Source organism: the organism of the source record quoted next, unplaced genomic scaffold, assembly GCF_019419815.1.
Source record: "Pyrus x bretschneideri cultivar Hongxiangsu unplaced genomic scaffold, Pyrus_bretschneideri_v1 Contig67, whole genome shotgun sequence".
In the NCBI taxonomy this organism is placed as follows: domain Eukaryota; kingdom Viridiplantae; phylum Streptophyta; class Magnoliopsida; order Rosales; family Rosaceae; genus Pyrus; species Pyrus x bretschneideri.
Genome location: NW_025999806.1, coordinates 330,239 through 348,642, shown reverse-complemented (window position 1 = coordinate 348,642; position 18,404 = coordinate 330,239).

The following is an 18,404-nucleotide window of genomic DNA, read 5'->3' as shown; positions in this document are numbered from 1 at the left end:
GTGAATATAAGTTCATAACTATTAGGTGAAACTCACTTATATTCTAGTGTCATATTCATGCATGAAAATTAAGCGTGCACTCTTAATAAACATACATAAATAGGTTATCAATCAAACAGTTAAACAAATCGAATCCACAACTCATGAACTTCCAACCAAAGGTAATCAATTCATATTGCAAGCGTAAACATGTATTTCGAATCCCCCCTAGCCAAGGGGGGTTTAGTTCCTCATACGTACAAAACAAATATAAGTAATTTTAACCATTGAAATCAAGGAAAAGAAACACCTAAAAATTCCAACAACTCAAACTTGAATTGTATGAACGTTTAGGCCCTTCTCCTCCTCTTTGTTGCGGTACAAGGTCTAAGGATAGGTTTTGGGTTGGTGTTTGTATGTGGAATGGATGTGTGATGGTGGAATGGATGGTTTCTAAGGGATTATGGATGGAAATGAAAGGGTTATGCACGGGTTCTAAATGGAAGTGGATGGAAATGATGGGTTTTGCACGGCTAAGATGGAAGTGTGTTTATGTTGTGGTATATTATGGAGAATTTCTATGGTGAATGGAGGTGTGTATGGGAATGATTCTTTGTGGCTGCAATGGATGTTTATTTATAGGTGGATGAATGATTAAAAGAGGGAATATGACAGCTAGGAGGGAATGATTAAAGAAGGAATGCATGTGGCTGAATTGGTTGGCTGTTTTGAAGGAGGAAAGCTGGAAATGTTGAATGTTATGCACGGCAATGAAGGGAGAATGTGGCTGGAAATGAATGTGTTTGCATGTGAATTAAAGCTAAGGTGAATGATGAAGAATGCATGTGGATTAAAGAGGGAATATGGAGGAGAATGTGGTGCAATGATGCAGTGGGAAGGCTGGAAAGTTGAATGGGAGGCACGGCAAAGGGAGAATGTGGCTGGAAATGAATGTGTTTGCATGTGAATTAAAGCTAAGGTGAATGATGAAGAATGCATGTGGATTAAAGAGGGAATATGGAGGAGAATGTGGTGCAATGATGAAGTGGGAAGCTGGAAATGCAAAGGGGAATGCACGGCTAAAGGATAAATGGTGCTGAAATGGGTAGGTTATGCATGGCTTGGATGGATTTTTGGGAAGAGAATGGGCTAGGCCCTTCGTTGTATGTCCTAAAGTGCATACAAGGCCTTCAATTTCGTCCAATCCTTTTGCTCCAAGCATATGCTATCCATTCCAAGCCCAATTTTGCTCCAAAATGCACCTTTTTGCTTCCTTAGCCATATGAACTTAGAAACACACGAAAATGGCATAAAGGACTAAAATAACTAAAGAAACACAACGTAAATGCACGAGAACAAGCCAATTAAGTCGCATAAATATGCTCCTATCACTCCCCCACACTTAGCTTTTGCTAGTCCTCGAGCAAAACAAACAAACTAAACAAAACGATACGAAACAAAACAAACAAAAGACAATCTAAACCTTCCAACGTTGCCTCAGGGATTTCCAATGCACATGACATGTTAAAATTCGTTATCTCCACAGATTTTAGTCATCTTCACACTTAAGTACATTCTTACTCATAGTCACCACATACTAGTTCACAATTAAGCATTTAAAATCATGTTTTGAATGTAGTAACATGCTTTAGAGAATTTGCTCAATTCCTTACAAGATATTCACTCAATTTTCACTCAGATTTTCTAACTACACACCCTAATCTAGTCATATGTGAGAAGATTGATGTAAACATGAAAACGAACACTCACATATATGTATCACAAAGAAAGCAATTTCTGGAGTTAATAAGCATGTTTAGATAAGGGTTCATGACTGGAATGCTACTACTTAGACGCGAGAACCAGTGACACCATATGCTCATGCCAAATTCAAACTCTACAAATTGAAATGCACAACACTCAAGATAGAAGTCAAGGGTTGTAATGGGGCTTGGGGTGTTTGGCTAACAAAGAAGGGATATGGAAAACAAAGGTTCTTAAAGAAATAGTGAGCAAAGCATTCAAATCAACTTAGAATTCACTTTTGAATGAAAACTCAACTTTTGAACAAAAAGGGAAAATTTAGACAATTTAGGGCCAGATTTGGTGTTTTGGACCCTTTCTTCAACATTCAGCACTTAATCACTTTTTTTTTTTTTTTTTTTTTTTTTGAATCTCAAAACATACATATAGACTTAAGAACAAACATTCACTCCCCCACACTCATTTTCTTGCATAATGTAACTCAAAAGGAATTCATTTAAGTCATGCTTACTATCTTTTAAGAACAAGGGTGTGGACTGTCCTAAACTAGGCTAGGTGAGGATAATGTGGGTTAACAAGGAATAAAGGCTTAACAAGGCTCAACGGGGTTAAATTAAACAAATAATGAAGTAGGATACACGGCAATTTGGCTTTGGTGGTGGTCACTACACAACTTCTTCTTGAATATGTGTTATGCAAATCAATAACATGCTTTGAATGAAATGGGCATGAGTTCTAGCATTTGGTACTTATATGATGAAACGGCTTCTAAGTAGTAACCAAGCAAAGAATAATGAGATCATGCAACGAGTTTGAAAACAAGAATCAAAGATTAATACTCTCCAAAGAATGTTTAAAACTCAAGTCTCTCAGGGTTGTAATGTTTGTTTGAGTTCCTTCCTTCAAGCATGTTACAAAAACTAATTTTTCTTTTAGGATTGCATGTGAAGTCATACATTATAACCATAACCAAGCATATATGATAGGAGCATATTTATGCGACTTAATTGGCTTGTTCTCGGGCATTTACGTGGTGTTTCTTTAGTTATTTTAGTCCTTTATGCCATTTTCGTGTGTTTCTAGGTTAATATGGCTAAGGAGGCAAAAAGGTGCATGTCAGAGCATTTTGGAGCAAGATTGGGCTTAGAATGGAAAGCTTATGCTTGGAGCCAAAGTGTTGGACGAATTTGAAGGCCTTGTATGCACTTTGAACATAAAACAAAGGGCCTAGCCCAATCAAACAATCCTTTGAGCCATGCAAAACCTCTAGCCCAATCAAACAATCCATCAAAGCCATGCAAAACCACCATTCACACACACATGCATCCTGAAATCCTTCTTTGCCGTGCCTTCCCCTTAGATTTTCAGCATTTCACTTCATCATTGCACCACATTCTCCCTTTTTAGTCCACATGCATTCATCATAATTCACCCTAGCTACCACCATTCACACACACATGCACTCACATGCATTCACATGCATTTCAAGCACCAAAACAGCCTTGTGCCGTGCATCCCTTATGCCATTTTCAGATTTCCACCAACTAACCTAGTTGTCACTCACATGCATTCATCATAATTCACCTTAGCTACCACCATTCACACACACATGCACTCACATGCATTCACATGCATTTCAAGCACCAAAACAGCCTTGTGTCGTGCATCCCTTATGCCATTTTCAGATTTCCTCCTTGCAATTCCACATGCATTTCCAACCTAGCAACACCCCTTTAATCATTCCTAGCTGCAATTCACATGCTATCCCATCCATTCTCTCCCTATAAAAACCACACACACTTCATTCATTTGTCATTCATTCCACACCTCCCTTCATACACAACACAACACAAAACACATTCTCCCTTCCTTAGCCGTGAGTCCCCCTTCCATTTTCCAGCATCCTCCTTCCATTTCCACCACTCCCCATCCCTCCAAAACACTATCCAACCATCAACCTATCCTTAGACCTTGTGCCACAACGAAGAGGAGGAGAAGAGTGCCTAAACGTTCATACAATTCAAGTTTGAGTTGTTGGAATTTTTAGGTGTTGCTTTTCCTCGATTACAATGTTTAATTTCAATTCTCTTTGTCTTGTACGTATGAGGAACTAAACCCACCCTTGGCTAGGGGGGGATTCGAAATACATGTTTATGCTTGCAATATGATTTGATTACTTCTAATTGCGTTTCATAAGTTGTGGATTCAATTTGTTTAACTATTTGATTGATAACCTATTTATGTATGTTTATTGAGAGTGCACGCTTAATTTTCATGCATGAATATGACGCTAGAATATAAGTGAGTTTCATCTAATAGTTATGAACTTATATTCACAAGTAGTGGAGGTTGTTGCTTATAAACAATCACGTTAAGTAAATTCTTGGCATAAGTTTCATGCAATCATAACGAATGCCTCGTCAACACTTATGGTTTTCAAAGAACTTAATGATTCTTGCTTGTATCTCTATTATGCAATTCATGTAGGGAACTTGTGGGGAATGCTTTTGGGTTGTCGTATGCAATCATCCAATTCATTAACTTAAGGAAAACTTGACGGTTAATTTAAGCGGACCTAATTAACCCGGGGTGTTGAGAATTCAGGGTTTATTGAAAAGCAATTAGAAATCATTTTGTATGCAAGTATAACATGTGTGGAGATGAACCCCTTAGCTAGCTTCCCATCCATTCAATTCCATCAAATTCATATTTACAATTTATTTTCTTTACAATCTACCCATTTTAGTTTAAATTCGTCCAAACCTCAATTCCCCCCCATATTTTGTTTAGTCTTAGTCTTAATCTATCTTATTTTGAGTTTAGCATTCTTTGAGTCTAGTATAGTGTTTTAAACTTGTTTTTACGTTTTTGAGTCAAATCCAAGTGGTTAACAATCCCTCCTAATCCCCGGTCCAGAACGATCCTTACTTACATACTTACTACAATTGACAAAAAGAGGGTTTAATTTGTGTGTGTATAATTCTCGCATCAAATTTTGGCGCCGTTGCTGCGGATTAGCAACTTTGTTAATCTCTTGGATTGTTTTATTTTCTTTTGTTTTTATTTTATTCCAGATTCTTACTCTTGTTTTGTTTCTTGTTTTAGGTACTAGTTTATGACTCGGAGTTCTCATCCGATTCGTGAACCTATCTCGGTCTTTGACGCCGATTTCGAGCAAGAATTGAGACGGAAGAGAAAGAACCCAGAACCTAGCGAATCAAGTGAAAGCTCCGAGTCCGTTTCTGAATCTGAAGAAGAGAAACCCAAGACAACAGAGGGTGAAGTAGACATGGCAGCGGACAACCGAACAATCAAAGAGCTTTCCGCTTCGGGATTGGCCAATGCCGCACCATTATGCATTCAATACCCCGCGGCTGCCCAAGGCAAGACCGATGAATTCGAGTTGAAGTCAAGCTTGTTGCACCACATTCCGAAATACCATGGGCTTTCCATGGAAGATCCCAACAAGCATCTCAAGGAGTTCGAGGTTGTTTGTTCGAGCATGACACCCATAAATGTCGACGGGAACATTTTGATGATGAAGGCTTTTCCATTCTCACTTTTGGAAAAAGCGAAGGATTGGCTTTTCGAATTAGCACCCGGAACGGTTACATCTTGGGATAGTATGAAAAGAGCTTTCTTGGAGAAGTTTTTCCCAACTTCAAGAATCATTCTCTTGAGGAAACGGATTAGTGGCATTCAACAAAATCAAGGTGAATCGTTTCCTTCTTATTATGAACGTTTTAAATCACTTGTTGCTTCTTGTCCACAGCATCAAATGAAGGAGGAGCTGCTCATTCAATACTTCTACGAAGGACTCCTTCCCATGGAACGCCAAATGCTTGATGCCTCGGCGGGAGGTGCATTGGTGGATAAAACTCCGGGGGCTGCAAAAGTTCTAATTGCCAACCGAGCACATAATGCACAACAATATGAAGGTGTTGGACAAAGAGACCTCCCACAACCACAAGTGAATGAGGTAAGTTCTATGCCCGAAATTCAATCCCAATTAGCTAACCTTACTTCTATTGTTTCTTAGTTGGCCGAGGGAATGAAGATTCATGGACCAAGTGTGTGTGGCGTGTGCTCTATGCAAGGACATGCCAATGATCAATGCCCTAAATTAATTGAGAATGGGGGTTGGGAATCTGCCAACTCCGTGGGTTTTGGGAACCAAAATCAACCACGCCATGATCCATACTCGAATACCTACAATCCGGGGTGGAGGGACCATCCAAATTTCAAATGGCGGGATCCTCAACAACCCCAAGGAGGATTTAGGCAGCAACCACCGGGCTTTTATACAAAGCCATTCGTCCCCAATCAAAACCAAGTGCAATCCGCCCCAACAACCTCAGGTATGTCTTTGGATAATGATCAAGTTGTTAAGTTACTTACTACTTTGACGCAGGAAGTACAAACTCAAAATAAGGAGAGACAAATCCAAGACAAACGGGTGGACAATTTGGAGAAGCAAATAGGTCAAATCGCCGAATTTATGGGGCAAATTAGAGAACAAGGCAAATTGCCTAGTTCAACCGTTATAAACCCAAAGGGAGGATTTGAAACCGCTAAAGCCATCATGTTGAGAAGTGGTACACAGGTTGGAATGAACTCAAATACATCCAAATCAAGTCAAGACAAGGAGGACAAGTTGCTGCAAGAAGAAGCACAGGGAGCAAAGCCCACGGCCAAGGATGACCAAACCTTGCCGAATTCATCTAGTTCTCCTAAACCATCCCAAACCACCAAGGTAAGTCCCAATTCGACTTTTTCTAGTTCTATTCCACTAAACGTGCCCTTTCCTGGCAGGTTTAGGCAATCAAAGAAGGAAGAAGCCGAGAAGGACATTCTAGAGACCTTTCGGAAAGTTCAAGTCAATATCCCGCTCTTTAATGCGATTAAGCAAGTCCCGAGGTATGCTAAGTTTTTAAAAGAACTTTGTACAACAAGGAGAAGGATTTCGAACAAAGAGGTGGTTCAAGTAAGTGAAAATGTCTCTGCTGTGTTACAACGGAAATTACCCCCTAAATGCAAAGATCCGGGTAGTTTTACAATTCTGTGCGTTATTGGTAATACTAAGTTTGAACACTGCATGTTAGATTTAGGTGCTTCTATCAATGTCATGCCATATTCTATTTATGCTTCAATGAACCTTGGTGAATTGAAAAATGATGGTGTAATTATTCAGTTGGCCGACAGATCTAATGCCTATCCAAAGGGCGTATTGGAAGATGTCTTGGTGCAGGTACATAATTTGATATTTCCGGCGGATTTCTACGTTCTTGAAATGGAAGAAACTAGCCATGCTCCATCTTTGCCGATTCTTCTTGGGAGGCCCTTCATGAAGACAGCCCGAACAAAGATAGATGTGTTTAAAGGCACTTTAACGACGGAATTCGATGGGGAAGTGATTGATTTCAATATTTCTGAAACTATGAAATTTCCTAATGATGATCACTCATGTTTCTCTATTGATATTCTTGATTCTTTGGTGCAGGTACCCAATCAATTACAAGGTGGAGGAGATCCCATTACATGTTGTGGGTCCTAAGTGAGAAAAGAAGGTCTCGTCCGGCTGCAAGACGTAAAAGAAAGCGCTACTTGGGAGGCAACCCAATACAGTGAATACAACAAAGCTTGTTCATTGATTTCCGAGAGATTACAACTTCTAAAACAAAAAAAAAAAAAAAAAAAAAAAAAAAAAAAAAAAATTTGTATCTAACAAAGAAAGAGAAAGATGGAGCCTTCACAAAGGTTGTGTACGTGAAGCCCCACTACGTGGCAACACTCTAGGAGCGGGAGGCATCGGAGCAGGAAGCATCGGAGCGAGAGGCATAGGAGCGGGAGGCACCGGAGCTAGATCATTCAAGGCCCCAATCCTTGGTGGAACGCTAGATGACGCAGGAAAAAGGTGCCTCTGGAAGAAAGACGCAAGCCTTTGACGGTCACTTTGAATTCGACCTTGAGATTCTTGCATCTCATCAAGCTTCATCTTCATGCCTGTCGAGTAATTATTTGCAAGCACGTGCAAACTTCTATTCTCGTGCTTAAGCTGTTTGGTCTCTTGCTTGAGATTTTCCACCTCTGCCATCAATGATTCAACCTGACGGGAGCGAGCAAGTAGGCGTTGGCCCATGTTGGACACAGAGCCCGCACACTGAACACTGAGAGCTAGGGACTCTTGAACGGCCAACTCATCGGACCGTCCTGAAAGCAGCTGACTATCTTTAGGAGTGAGGAGGTTCCGAGCTACTATCGTAGCTGTTGTTGCATCCGTCATCACAGAGTCTTCACCTGTAAGAGGGCCATTAGAAGATAAGAAAGATAGGCACCATACCTTACCCTGATGCGGCGCGACCGGATCACTGCTGAGACTCAAATCTAAGCAAATGGGTTAGATGAGTTAGCCATTTTTTTCAAGAAGTTAAAAGAGAAGGGTTGGATGGAGTAAAATCTCAACGGGCCGGAGACGATTTTCACAGATGGGCAATATTCAAAGTGTGCATGTTAGAGGTGATCGATCACCTCTATAAAAGGAGCGGCGACACACTCACCGATTCAGAATTGAAGAGACACCACTCTTCAAAGCCGGATTTTCCTGCGTTAAGTTCGCCAGCTCTTCAGTCGAAATCCCGGCTTTTCAGATAAAGCGTGCAACTTTGTCAAAAGATTTCTGACAAATTTGAAGACGCGTGGAGGCCGAGAATGCAGCTGCACACTTTTGCCGACAAGCGTGGGTGACAAAGCTGAAATCCCGGCTTTTTCAGAAAACGCGTGCCACTTTGTCAAAAGCTCTCTGACAAAGCTGAAGACGCGTGGAGGACATTGCCACATCCGCACTGCCACTTGCCATTACAATTCCTATATACATCAACATCCATGGCAAGGCATACACCCAAAAACGCATGACTCTTCTTCTCGGCCGAAAATGTAGATGCAACCAAACCTCTCAAACATGCTCAGTTTTCTTCTTCTCTTGAGAACACATATTCAACCATTGATGTATCCCCCAAAGAAGATACCAGATGCCTGGAGTACAGATGAGGCAAGGGGAAACGGTGGATCGAAGCATGTGGAGACAAGCGCAACAAATATATGTGCTGATTCATTCGCTGCTTTTGCAAAAGAAAAAGTATCTCATATCATCAAGGGCGAAAGCAAAGGTATCTCATATCATGATCTTTCCCTGTCCTTTCCTTTGTCCTTGTTATTACCCGCATGGCAAAGTAAAGTGAGCAATCAGCCGGCACTTGGAGTCAGTCTTCTGATCTGGAACCAACTACCTGGAATCTATTCCTTGGTTGCTTACCTAGCGTTGCTCTCGAGTAGTCATCTTCAAAGGTTGATACACTTCCAGAGAAGGGACCACATCGGCTTGGAGAACAGCTAAGACGAGTGACGAGGAAACATCAATCTTGTGGATAGTCAGCAAACGCAACAACTGCATATGCTGAGTTATCCTCTAACCCTCTTCAATACGAATTGGAAAGATTGAACAAAGAAACAGGACATCACCTCCACCTCGTGCTTGCCTGCCATGTGTCAGAATCTGTGGAAAAACTCAAGATCAAGCCTCAATGCAACCACCAAGGAGAAGATGGAATTTACACTCCATAACCAGATTTGCATCCCTAAACTCTTCTCTTTGTTAGATACATTCTGCCATGTTGAGTATGTTTAGTTGCTGTTTGTATGTTTACTTTTGTTTGGTGTGAATTTAGGCTTAAAACATTGAGGACAATGTTTGATTGAAGTGTGGGGGGGGGTAACTAAGTATGTTGATGCAAATTCTTTGGATTTTATCACCCATAACTTTAAGTGTTGTTCCTTGCTGTTTTAAAATGTTTTTAAGCTGATTTGGAGTGTTTTAGTATGTTTTGTTTTATAACTCCGAAAATCACATAAAAATTTGAAAAACATGTTTTGAAAAGCCTAAAAAGAGTGTTTTGTGTCGTAGGTCACCTTCCAACACAATGATAAGGATTTGGTTTGTAATTGCATGACTATTAAAAAGAGTTATAAACATAGAGAAAAGTTTGATTTACTCTTGGTATATGCTTGGTTATGGTTATAATGTATGACTTCACATGCAATCATAAAAGAAAAATTCGTTTTTGTAACATGCTTGAAGGAAGGAACTCAAACAAACGCTACAACCCTGTGAGACTCGAGCCATTACCTTCTTTGGAGAGTTATAATCTGTGATTCTTTGTTTTCTAAAGTTGTTGCATGATCTCATTATTCCTTGCTTGGTTGCTACTTAGAATGCAATTGTATCATGATAGAACTAAATGCTAGAACTTATATCCGTTTCATTCAAAGCATGACATTGAATTGCATAACATATATCAAGATGAAGTTGTGTAGTTGCCACCATAGCCAAATAGCCTTACTTCCCATATTTCGTATATGTTGTAAGTTTTAACCCCGTTGAGCCTTGTTTAGCCTTTATTCTTTGTTTACCCACATTATCCTCACCTAGCCTAGTTTAGGACAGTCCACACCCTTGTTCTTAAAAGATAGTGAGCATGACTTAAATGAATTCCTTTTGAGTTACATTATGCAAGAAAATGAGTGTAGGGGAAGGAATGCTTGTTCTTAAGTATGTTTTGAGATTCAAAAGAAAAGAAAAACAGAAAAGAAAAGAAAGAAAGAAAGAAAAAAGAGCTTGAAAAAATGAAAGAATGAGTGATTGAAGAAAGGGTCCAAAACACCAATTCTGGCCCTAAATTGTCTAAATTCTCCCTTTTTGTTCAAAAGTTGAGTTTTCATCAAAAGTGAATTCTAAGTTGATTCAAGTGCTTTGCTCACTATTTCTTTAAGAACCTTTGTTTTCCATATCCTTTCTTTGTTATCCACACGCCCCAAGCCCCCAGTACAACCCGTGACTTCAATCTTGAGTGTTATGTGTTTCAATTTGTGGAGTTTGAACTTGGTATGAGCATATGGTGTCACTGGTTCTCGCGTCTAAGTAGTAGCATTCCATTCATGAGATCATATCTAAACATGCTTATTAACTCCAGAAATTGTTTTCTTTGTGATACATATATGTGAGTGTTCGTTTTCATGTTTACATCAATCTTCTCACATATGACTAGATTAGGGTGTGTAGTTAGAAAATCTGAGTGAAAATTGAGTGCATATCTTGTAAGGAATTGAGCAAATTCTCTAAGGCATGTTACTACATTCAAAACATGGTTTTAAATGCTTAATTGTGAACTAGTATGTGGTGACTATGATTAAGAATGTACTTAAGTGTGAAGATGACTAAAATCTGTGGAGATAACGAATTTTAACATGTCATGTGCATTGAAAATCCCTGAGACTATTGTTGGAAGGTTTAGGTTTTGTTTTGTTTTTCTGTTGGAAGGTTTAGCTACCACCATTCACACACACATGCACTCACATGCATTCACATGCATTTCAAGCACCAAAACAGCCTTGTGCCGTGCATCCCTTATGCCATTTTCAGATTTCCACCAACTAACCTAGTTGTCACTCACATGCATTCATCATAATTCACCTTAGCTACCACCATTCACACACACATGCACTCACATGCATTCACATGCATTTCAAGCACCAAAACAGCCTTGTGCCGTGCATCCCTTATGCCATTTTCAGATTTCCTCCTTGCAATTCCACATGCATTTCCAACCTAGCAACACCCCTTTAATCATTCCTAGCTGCAATTCACATGCTCTCCCATCCATTCTCTCCCTATAAAAACCACACACACTTCATTCATTTGTCATTCATTCCACACCTCCCTTCATACACAACACAACACAAAACACATTCTCCCTTCCTTAGCCGTGAGTCCCCCTTCCATTTTCCAGCATCCTCCTTCCATTTCCACCACTCCCCATCCCTCCAAAACACTATCCAACCATCAACCTATCCTTAGACCTTGTGCCACAACGAAGAGGAGGAGAAGAGTGCCTAAACGTTCATACAATTCAAGTTTGAGTTGTTGGACTTTTTAGGTGTTGTTTTTCCTCGATTACAATGTTTAATTTCAATTCTCTTTGTCTTGTACGTATGAGGAACTAAACCGCCCCTTGGCTAGGGGGGGATTCGAAATACATGTTTGTGCTTGCAATATGATTTGATTACTTCTAATTGCGTTTCATAAGTTGTGGATTCAATTTGTTTAACTATTTGATTGATAACCTATTTATGTATGTTTATTGAGAGTGCACGCTTAATTTTCATGCATGAATATGACGCTAGAATATAAGTGAGTTTCACCTAATAGTTATGAACTTATATTCACAAGTAGTGGAGGTTGCTTATAAACAATCGCGTTAAGTAAATTCTTGGCATAAGTTTCATGCAATCATAGTAACGAATGCCTCGTCAACACTTATGGTTTTCAAAGAACTTAATGATTCTTGCTTGGATCTCTATTATGCAATTCATGTAGGGAACTTGTGGGGAATGCTTTTGGGTTGTCGTATGCAATCATCCAATTCATTAACTTAAGGAAAACTTGACGGTTAATTTAAGCGGACCTAATTAACCCGGGGTGTTGAGAATTCAGGGTTTATTGAAAAGCAATTAGAAATCATTTTGTATGCAAGTATAACATGTGTGGAGATGAACCCCTTAGCTAGCTTCCCATCCATTCAATTCCATCAAATTCATATTTACAATTTGTTTTCTTTACAATCTACCCATTTTAGTTTAAATTCGTCCAAACCTCAATTCCCCCCCCCCCATATTTTGTTTAGTCTTAGTCTTAATCTATCTTATTTTGAGTTTAGCATTCTTTGAGTCTAGTATAGTGTTTTAAACTTGTTTTTACGTTTTTGAGTCAAATCCAAGTGATTAACAATCCCTCCTAATCCCCGGTCCACAACGATCCCTACTTACATACTTACTACAATTGACAAAAAGAGGGTTTAATTTGTGTGCGTATAATTCTCGCATCAATATACCAAGAGTAAATCAAACTTTTCTTCATGTTTATAACTCTTTTTAACAGTCATGCAATTAAAAACCAAATCCTCATCACTGCGTTGGAAGGTACCCTAAGACACAAACACACAAAAACAACTCAAAACACTCTTTTTTAGGCTTTTCAAAACATGTTTTTCAAATTTTTATTTGATTTTCGGAGTTATTAAACAAAACACACTAAAACACTCCAAATCAGCTTAAAAACATTTTAAAACAGCAAGGAACAACAATTGAAGTTATGGGTGATAAAATCCAACGAATTTGCATCAACATACTTAGTTACCCCCCCACACTTCAATCAAACATTGTCCTCAATGTTTTAAGCCTAAATTCACACCAAACAAAAGTAAACACATAAACAGCAACTAACCATACTAAACATGGCAGAATGTATCTAACAAAGAGAAGAGTTTAGGGACGCAAATCTGGTTATGGAGTGTAAATTCCATCTTCTCCTTGGTGATTGCATTGAGGCTTGATCTTGAGTTTTTCCACAGGCTAATCTTGAACTGGGCTGGAGGATTCTGGCACATGGCAGGCAAGCACGAGGTGGAGGTGATGACCTGTTTCTTTGTTCAATCTTTCCAATTCGTATTGAAGAGGGTTAGAGGATAACTCAGCATATGTAGTTGTTGCGTTTGCTGACTATCCACAAGATTGATGTTTCCTTGTCACTCGTCTTAGCTGTTCTCCAAGCAGATGTGGTCCCTTCTCTGGAAGCGTATCAACCGTTGAAGATGACTACTCGAAAGCAACGCTAGGTAAGCAACCAGGGAAAAGATTCCAGGTAGTCGGTTCCAGATCGGAAGACTGACTCCAAGTGCCGGCTGATTGCTCACCTTACTTTGCCATGCGAGTAATAACAAGGACAAAGGAAAGGATAAGGAAAGATCATGATATGAGATACCTTTGCTTTCGCCCTTGATGATATGAGATACTTTTGCTTTTGCAGAAGCAGCGAATGAATCAGCACATATATTTGTTGCGCTTGTCTCCACATGCTTCGATCCACCGTTTCCTCTTGCCTCATCTGTACTCCAGGCATCTGGTATCTTCTTTGGGGGTACATCAATGGTTGAATAGGTGTTCTCAAGGGAAGAAGAAAACTGAGCATGTTGAGAGGTTTGGTTGCAGCTACATTCTCGGCCGAGAAGAAAAGTCATGCGTTTTTTGGGTGTATGCCTTGCCATGAATGTTGATGTATATAGGAATTGTAATGGCAAGTAGTAGTGCGGATGTGGCAATGACCTCCACGCGTCTTCAACTTTGTCAGAAATCTTTTGACAAAGTTGCACGCGTTTTCTGAAAAGCCGGGATTGCGGCTTTGTCACCCACGCTTGTCGGCAAAAGTGTGTAACTGCATTCTCGGCCTCCACGCGTCTTCAACTTTGTCAGAGATCTTTTGACAAAGTTGCACGCTTTATCTGAAAAGCCGAGATTGTGTCTGAAGAGTTGGCGAAATTTACGCAGGAAAATCCGGCTTTGAAGAGTGGTGTCTCTTCAATTTGAATCAGGGGTTGTGTCGTCTCTCCCTTTATAGAGGTGATCGATCACCTCTAACATGCACACTTTGAAGATTGCCCATCCGTGAAAATCGTCTCCGGCCCTTTGAGATTTTACTCCATCCAACCCTTCTCTTTTAACTTCTTGAAAAATGGCTAACCCATCTAACCCATCTAACATTTGCTTAGGTTTGAGTCTCAGCAGTGATCCGGTTGCGCCGCGTCAGGGTAAGGTATGGTGCCCGTCTTTCTTATCTTCTAATGGCCCTCTTACAGGTGAAGACTCAGTGATGACGGATGCAACAACAGCTACGATAGTAGCTCGGAACCTCCTTACTCCTAAAGATAGTCAGCTGCTTTCAGGACGGTCCGATGAGTTGGCCGTTCAAGAGTCCCTAGCTCTCAGTGTTCAGTGTGCGGGCTTTGTGTCCAACATGGGCCAACGCCTACTTGCTCGATCCCGTCAAGTTGAATCATTGATGGCAGAGGTGGAAAATCTCAAGCAAGAGATCAAACAGCTTAAGCACGAGAATAGAAGTTTGCACGTGCTTGCAAATAATTATTCGACAGGCATGAAGAGGAAGCTTGATGAGATGCAAGAATCTCAAGGTCGAATTCAAAGTGACCGTCAAAGGCTTGCGGCTTTCTTCCAGAGGCACCTTTTTCCTGCGTCATCTAGCGTTCCACCAAGTATTGAGGCCTCGAATGATCTATCTTCGATGCCTCCCGCTCCGATGCCTCTTGCTCCGATGCCTCCCGCGCCGAGAGTTTTGCCACGTAGTGGGGCTTCACGTAAACAACCTTTGTGAAGGCTCCATCTTTCTCTTTCTTTGTTAGATACATTTTTTTTTTTTTCGCACTTGTAATTTCTCGGAAATCAATGAACATGCTTTGTTTTATTCAGTGTTTTGGGTTGCCTCCCAAGTAGCGCTTTCTTTTACGTCTTGCAGCCGGACAAGACCTTCTTAGGCTCAATTGGAACCCACGGCATGGAATATATCTTTGAATGGAAGGTGATACTTGAATTGATCCGGTAAAGGTTTAAATTCAAGATTGGGTGCCTGAATCATCAACAACCTGTTAGTATAAAAGGAAATTGAAATTCGGGGAAGTGGCTTACCTGTGTGCTCCGACATAAACTCAAGAATAAACACCCCTTCAAAAGTTGTAGGACTAGAAAATTCAGCTAGATTTGGTGTTTTGAGAGTTATGACTTGTCCTGTGTCATAAAATCCAATTTCTTTGCGAATTGTTGTCTCAAGTATATCCTCTTTGATGAATTCTAGACATTCCCCAGTAACATCTTGCTCTTGATTCTTTGGAAAGGATTCGAAGATGCCTTTATCACCCTCTTCTTCCTTGGATTGCATGATCCTGCAAGGAATAGGGACAAATGGTGCAACGGGGTTAGAAATAATTAAATTTGGAACAACCTTACATTTGTTGGACGGCCTAGGAGCTTGAAGTGGTTGCGGTAAGGGTTGCTCCACCCTTTCCGTGGCTTTGCCCTTCCTCTCTTCCTCTTGCAACATCTTTTCCTCCTCGTCTTGGCTTGATTTTGGTGGTTGTGAGGTGGTTCCAACTTCCTTGCCACTTCTTAAGGTGATTGCATTGGCAGTTTCAAAGCCACCCTTTGGATTGACCACTGTTGAGCTAGGCAACCTTCCTTGCTCACGAAATTGCCCCATGAACTCGGCAATTTGTCCCACTTGCTTCTCCAAGTTGTCCACCCTCTTGTCTTGGATTTGCCTCTCTTTGTTTTGAGTTTGGACTTCCTGCGTCAAAGTAGTAAGTAATTGAAAAATCTTGTCATTATCACTTGAATTACCTACATTGCTTTGGGCAGGTTGTGGTGGCTGCATAGGTGTTGTATAGAACTCCTCATATGGCTGCCAATAACCTTCTTGTTGAACATGTTGAGGTTCCCACCACATAGAGTTTGAATGATCACTCCAATCTGAATTGTAAGTATTGGAAAACACGTCGTTCCTTGATTGATTATGATCAAATGTACCAACTCTTTGCGTTTGTGACAAAAGAGAAGTAAGATTTGTTATTTGAGCTTGAATATTGGCAAGTGCCATGTCTTGCTTCTCTAGTACCTAAAATCAACAAAACAAAACAAAACACAAATCAAAAATACTTTAACAAAATAAAACTAAACAGAAAATAACAATCCAAGGGATTAGCAACTTTGCTAATCCCCGGCAACGGCACCAAAATTTGATGCGTTACGAATGTGACACACAAATTAAACCTTATTTGTGACAATTGTAGTAATGATGTAAGTAGGGATCGTTCTAACCGGGGATTAACTAGGGGTGCTAAACACTTGACTCAAATAAATAAAACTAATCTTTAAACACTTAATTCACTTAACGAAAACTCAAAATAAGTCCACAAGACTCCAAAGACTTAAAAACACAAAATAAGATAGATTAAGATTAAACAAAATATGGGGGGATTGAGGTTTTGACGAAATTAGACTAAAATGCACAGATTGTGATTAAGGGCAAAATGTAAATATGAATGTGATGAAAATATGGATGAATGCTAGCTAGAAGGTTCTTCTCCACACATGTTACACTTGCATACAAGATGATTTTCGGTTGGTCTTTCGATGAATTACGAAACTCAACACCCTGGGTTAATTAGGTCCGCTTAAATTAACCGTCAAGTTTTCCTTAAGTTAATGAACTGGATGATTGCATGCGACAACCCAAAGCATTCCCCACAAGTTCCCTACATAAATTGCATAATAGAGATACAAGCAAGAATCATTAAGCATCATGAAAACTATAAGTGTTGACGAGGCATTCGTTACTATGAATTGCATGAAACTTATGCCAAGAATTTACTTAACGCGATTGTTTATAAGCAACCTCCACTACTTGTGAATATAAGTTCATAACTATTAGGTGAAACTCACTTATATTCTAGCGTCATATTCATGCATGAAAATTAAGCGTGCACTCTCAATAAACATACATAAATAGGTTATCAATCAAACAGTTAAACAAATCGAATCCACAACTCATGAACTTCCAACCAAAGGTAATCAATTCATATTGCAAGCGTAAACATGTATTTCGAATCCCCCCTAGCCAAGGGGGGTTTAGTTCCTCATACGTACAAAACAAATATAAGTAATTTTAACCATTGAAATCAAGGAAAAGAAACACCTAAAAATTCCAACAACTCAAACTTGAATTGTATGAACGTTTAGGCCCTTCTCCTCCTCTTTGTTGCGGCACAAGGTCTAAGGATAGGTTTTGGGTTGGTGTTTGTATGTGGAATGGATGTGTGATGGTGGAATGGATGGTTTCTAAGGGATTGTGGATGGAAATGAAAGGGTTATGCACGGGTTCTAAATGGAAGTGGATGGAAATGGTGGGTTTTGCACGGCTAAGATGGAAGTGTGTTTGTGTTGTGGTATATTATGGAGAATTTCTGTGGTGAATGGAGGTGTGTATGGGAATGATTCTTTGTGGCTGCAATGGATGTTTATTTATAGGTGGATGAATGATTAAAAGAGGGAATATGACAGCTAGGAGGGAATGATTAAAGAGGGAATGCATGTGGCTGAATTGGTTGGCTGTTTTGAAGGAGGAAAGTTGGAAATGTTGAATGTTATGCACGGCAATGAAGGGAGAATGTGGCTGGAAATGAATGTGTTTGCATGTGAATTAAAGCTAAGGTGAATGATGAAGAATGCATGTGGATTAAAGAGGGAATATGGAGGAGAATGTGGTGCAATGATGCAGTGGGAAGGCTGGAAAGTTGAATGGGAGGCACGGCAAAGGGAGAATGTGGCTGGAAATGAATGTGTTTGCATGTGAATTAAAGCTAAGGTGAATGATGAAGAATGCATGTGGATTAAAGAGGGAATATGGAGGAGAATGTGGTGCAATGATGAAGTGGGAATCTGGAAATGCAAAGGGGAATGTACGGCTAAAGGATGAATGGTGCTAAAATGGGTAGGTTATGCATGGCTTGGATGGATTTTTGGGAAGAGAATGGGCTAGGCCCTTCGTTGTATGTCCTAAAGTGCATACAAGGCCTTCAATTTCGTCCAATCCTTTTGCTCCAAGCATATGCTATCCATTCCAAGCCCAATTTTGCTCCAAAATGCTCCAAAATGCACCTTTTTGCTTCCTTAGCCATATGAACCTAGAAACACACGAAAATGGCATA